The sequence below is a fragment of the Podarcis liolepis genome (genome assembly GCF_965112155.1).
Source record: "Podarcis liolepis genome assembly, chromosome: 4".
Taxonomy (NCBI): Eukaryota; Metazoa; Chordata; class Lepidosauria; order Squamata; family Lacertidae; genus Podarcis; species Podarcis liolepis.
Window position 1 is genome coordinate 44,771,250 of NC_139558.1, and position 5,370 is coordinate 44,776,619.

At 40.1% G+C, this 5,370-nt stretch overlaps 1 long non-coding RNA gene across 1 annotated transcript; it reads left to right on the forward strand.

Annotated features, from left to right (window-relative positions):
* Positions 1-3,514: 3,514 nt before the first annotated feature.
* Positions 3,515-5,057, forward strand: LOC310705528. The gene is made up of 2 exons (XR_014525368.1): positions 3,515-3,856; positions 4,771-5,057. It is a non-coding gene; the product is annotated as an uncharacterized lncRNA (long non-coding RNA).
* The last annotated feature ends 313 nt before the right edge of the window (positions 5,058-5,370 follow it).

Here is a 5,370-nt window from a genome sequence, read left to right on the forward strand (position 1 = left end):
CCAGGAATCCAAAGCCATCTCAGTCCCCCAGCATGCCCTGAAGTTAAGGAGAAATCTCTCCCTTTCTAATGAAAATATGAACAAAAATTAAAGCAAAAGACAAATAGAGGAATACTAGATCATTGCTCTGCCCTGACTTCGGCCTTTCTGACTTGAGCCAATAGTCCATTGTTTATGATGGTAAAAATGATATTTGTATTCCCAATACAATGACCTCAGAATTGCAGCCTGTGGGAGTTTATCAATTATCCAATTCATAAAAATTATATACCGCTTGATACAATTAAATTTTGAGAGATCTCTTCCTTGCTCTGCAGGTGATTTTATCCAAGTTTTCTTTTGACCTGAAAGAAACATTTCCAAATACAACCCCCCCCCCCATATTTAAACCACCCCAGGTTTTAAGCTGATGTGTTGTACGGCAATGGAAAAACCACTGATATAGGCATGATAGCCAATAATTCAGCTGTAGGAAATTTAACTCACCCACAAATTGGTTTGCGCAAAAAGAGCCATTCATTAAAGCTAAATTTCATTACATAATTAATTCTAAAGAAGCAGTTTAAATAAACAAGAAGCTCTAGTGAAATTTTCCATACACCTAGTTACCCTTTGAATGAGTAAACCAATGAAGCTGGGTGGGCGGGGGAGGGTGTTGCCATAAATTCATATAAATTATATGTTGCTTTCATGAAAGTGCAGGTGTGATCTTCTGTTCTCCTTCAAGTCAGTAAGCATGATTTTGTCTGATTAATTACTGCAACATCAGACCTACTTTTAAGGATAGAAATGTGCAAATACACTCTACAGCCTTTGATTTGGAAAACAGCAAAAGCAGTCAGAAGCAATATAATTTAAAGGTCAGGTAGTGGGGCTTGCACATGAAGATCTAAATTCAAATCCTTGGCTCACCATATGGATTATTTTGGAGCAAGTAAATATGGTTTGAAGCTCTATTTCTAATTTTAAATGCAAAGAATAATGTAATCAATAGAAAGCTTCTGAGGATAACCCCCAACTTTACCTTTTATGGTTATGTAGATCAGAGGGGCCAATATGGTACCCCAAAGAAGCTGCGGATTACAAGACCCCTCAGCCTCAGTCAGTATTGCTAATGGTTAGGGGTGAGGGGAGTTGTAGTCCACAGCATTTGGAAGGCATCATACCTTTAAAATAGATTGTGGAAGTTTTTACACAGCAGCAGCTCCAGTCAAGCACTTCTCAGGCTTGCCCTTGGTAGCCAAAGTGTTCCTGCAATCAGGAACATCATAAGGGAAGCCCAAAGATTTGCAGGAATACAAAGAGGTCATCATGATGAATCCCATACTTGCCCTTTCTCTGACTGTTTCTTTGGCCCTTTTATACCCCCCAAACAAACATCAGAGAAGGCATCCAGGTGTCCTTTTCCATCTCTTTCTGGACCCCTTTACAACTTTCCCCAGAAGATGGCCACATCCTCTCCAACCCCCTTTTTTTTGAATTGCATCTATAGAGAAATGCCCCAACTTCTTTCTTCTGAAGCCTACAAACAGCCATACAAGTGTTTCATACTACAGTGGTACCTCGGGTTGCAGACGCTTCAGGTTACAGACTCCGCTAACCCAGAAATAGTACCTCAGGTTAATAACTTTGCTTCAGGATGAGAACAGAAATCGCGCAGCAGTGTCACGGTGGCAGAGGAAGGCCCCATTAGCTAATGTGGTATCTCAGGTTAAGAACAGTTTCAGGTTAAGAACGGACCTCCAGAACGAATTAAGTTCTTAACCCAAGGTACCACTGTATGCTTACTATTTCATATTGTTTTATACTACAGCAGCCATGGCTCACACCAGAGGTAGCCAACATGTTGAACTACCACTTCTATCAGTCCTGACCATTGGCCAAGCTAGCTGGGGCTGATGGGAGTTGGAGTTCAACAATATTTCTCACTCTTCTGGAAGTAATTGTGGACATTGTAGAAATCACCCAGTCCATAGCCCCCTCCCCTCCCCTCTCCACTGCCATGTGTTGGCAAAAAGGGATTTTTAATACCCATTTGATTCAAAGGTTAATTGGCTCTTCCAGCTCCAATAGGACAGCACTTACCCAGTGCTCCCAAGGACTCAACACACTTGTTTTGTTTTTAGGACAGGTGTACTCCCTCCCCCCCCCCCCACTCCTTCTTTCCACTTCTAGCTTCTGCCTGCGTTTCTTTGGGGCTTTTTAGAATAGTTAGGGAATCTTTTACTCTTTAATCAAGATGTGTATTGTAGTTTGCTACCTGCTTGGATTGTAACTTTGCTGTCTGTAGCTGTATTTTTATATATTCTGTCTCTATTTTTTCATGTAATAAAACAAACCTTCTTTATTTCTTTATGTGAGATCTTCTTGCGGTCATAGGGTTAAGAGTTAGTATATGTCCATAAAAAGCACATGCCATAATTCTAGCAAAAGAGCCTAAACAGCTCAGCAGCGTGTATATGAGCTTATATGAGTGCTGGCTGCAAACATGTGAGTCCAGGTATAAACTTGTAACAGTATTACAGTGTGTACACTGCCCTGATATCGATGAATGAATGAATGAACCACATTGACCATTCCTGCCTCAGAATATCAAGCTGAGGGGAAAGTTTCGATCAGAGCTATGTTAGAACCTACTTGTTGTACCAGCTGCAAAATTTATAGATGGCTATTAGCCATCCAAAATGGAATGCTTGTCAATAACCTTCTGGATCTCAACCGTTGCAGAAAAATGTATTTAACTTTGACTATGAAAGGTCACTCAATGTTTCCATTGTCATCTTTCCAATGCAGCCTGCTTAACTAAAATGCCAATGTGGAATCCATGACCGTCCTTGCTTTAGTTGTTTCTGCTAACACATAAATGGTCTTGGGTCAATAGATCAAAAACAATGTAACTTAAAGCTGATTCCATGGATTACTGTAAATACATGTTTGTACAACGTGCTCAGGAAAATGCCAGGGGGGTTAGATGCTGTGGCAGAAGGTGGGAAATAATTTCCCTGAATAATAGGCAATACCTCAGAGGCTCTTCACCTTCTAACAATTAAATAAATGCAAGAGCAGCAGCCACATTTGAGAAATAATCAAATATTTAAAAGGTTAATGTGGAGAAACTATTTTTATGACGAGCAATTTAAACGTTAAAGGTTGTTCTGTTATGAACACTGTTGGGATTGCAAATAGTTTACTGCATGAAGGTTTTATTCCTAACTGAAGCCAGAGAAATACATTGTGCCGGGGTTCACCTGGCAGTCTGCCAGGAAGCAATTAAACTGATACTGTTGCTAAGGAGATGACTATGTAAACAGTGGGACTTCAGTTATGATAGTTTGTGAAAGGAGCATTTACATGAGTCAGGTTGTGATTGGTCAGCATTCCACTCAAATGTATTGAGTCATAGTTAAAGGCCAATGAGGTTTCAGTATTCCCCTGAAAAACTGGTGAGTGGTTGGAGGGTTCTGACTGGAAAGAATAAAAGGGCAAGCTGAGCAATGTTGGGGACAGCTGGATACATGGTGGGGGGAATATGAAGAGATTCACTGAATCTCAAGCAGCAAGATTTGAGATAGTCTGAAGGGGAGAGCAGCAGCCACAGTGGGGCGGGGACAACTGCTGACATCCAGAGGGGGGCAGGGAGAGCTAATAGGTTTATGGGATAGCAATCTCTTAAAGCTAAAAGCACTGAAAGAAGAAACAGAGGGAGAGAAGAAGATTTTATTAAGAGGGAGAACTGAGGCCAGAGTGTTGGAAGTTACTGGTTAACCTGAAGAAACAGCTATTTCCTGGCCAGAGATAAGAGTACTAAGAATTGAAGTCTGTGGGGCAGAGAAACCCAACCATGAAGAATACTTCTGTAATTTAGCAGGGGTGTATATAAAAAAGTTCATTGTCCAATGGTTTAGTACAGAGCTGGGAACTAGAGCAAGTCTCTAAATAACGTCATTTAACCTTTTTAAAACAACAGCAACATCTTTAAGCTATTATCAAGCTATGCATTGTTATAAAACCAATTTGCAAATAACCCTTATTCCGTCAATTTAAGTAAGCTTTAAGAAATTATAATATTTTGGTTTGATTTCCAAAAAAGAAAAAGAAAAAAAGTCCCCTGGTCCCTTTGTCCAAAGCCTATACTCAGCTGTCATATGCAATAAAAGGATAACAAATGTTTTTAATAATAATAATAATAATGATGGTGATGATGGCAGTAGGAATATAATAGCCCCAAGGAATGGTTTTCTACTAACTATTGTTTTAGTGGTGTTTTGTTTTTTATTGTTGTACATCACCCTGATTTTATATATATACGGTGGTATAGAACTGCTTAAATAAATAAATAAGGGGTAGGTGAATACAGTGGTACATCTGGATACAAATGGGATCTGTTCTGGAGCCCCGTTCGCATCCTGAAGCAAACGCAACCCGCGTCTGCGAGTGCGCGGGTTGCGCTTTGCAGCTTCCGCACATGCGCGTGATGTCATTTTGAGCGTCTGCGCATGCACGAGTGGAGAAACCCGGATGTAACATGCTCTGTTACTTCCAGGTCGCTGCGGAGCATAACCTGAAAACACTCAACCTGAAGCACATTTAACCCGATGTATGACTGTATTCCAGTTTTAGTCTCTCTCTCTCTCTCTCTCGCGCGCGCTCTCTCATTTTTCCAGTCTGAAACTCAATTCTCTACATTTTCACATCAGTTTACTTTTTTTTTTAAAGTTCTCATTAATATTCCAAAGCATTTCCATTTTTCTTTGCAATTTCCCCTTTCAGAATCTCCTATGAGAGAATGAGTACCTGAAGATGTCTGTGTGGCCTGAAATTGTTCACGGCTACCCTAATGCGCCTAAGATGGACCAACATTTGCTTGGCCCTGAAGGAACATGTTTCATATTCCTAGAGAAGTGCTTCAGTTTCCTTCCTTGAAAAATTCAGGAGTAGGCTAAAGAACATTGCACCAATCTAACCCCATTTATTAAAATGAAAGCATCATTCAGTTGATTCTGAGCATTGAATGGACGACTATAAAAGCTCTATAATAAAACACTAATATTCTTCCATTCATCTTGATTAATGCTTATGTTTACATACCTTTTCTCCATTAAGGTATACTGCAGGATGGGGCGGGGGGGGGAAGCATGCACAGCACATCATTAATCAGGTTGTCATGTAGACAATATCATGACTTAGACAAACATGACTACAAATCAGATTCCGTCATACTTTGGGTTAAAACACAAGAGTGTCATAGATTTGCAGAGATCAGTCAACTTGACGGATGTTGTTATGACCCATAATAATGTTGTCCATTACATGAGCTAAAGAGGCAGTTGCATCATTTATAAAAGGCATGCAATTTGTGTGATGGTAGTA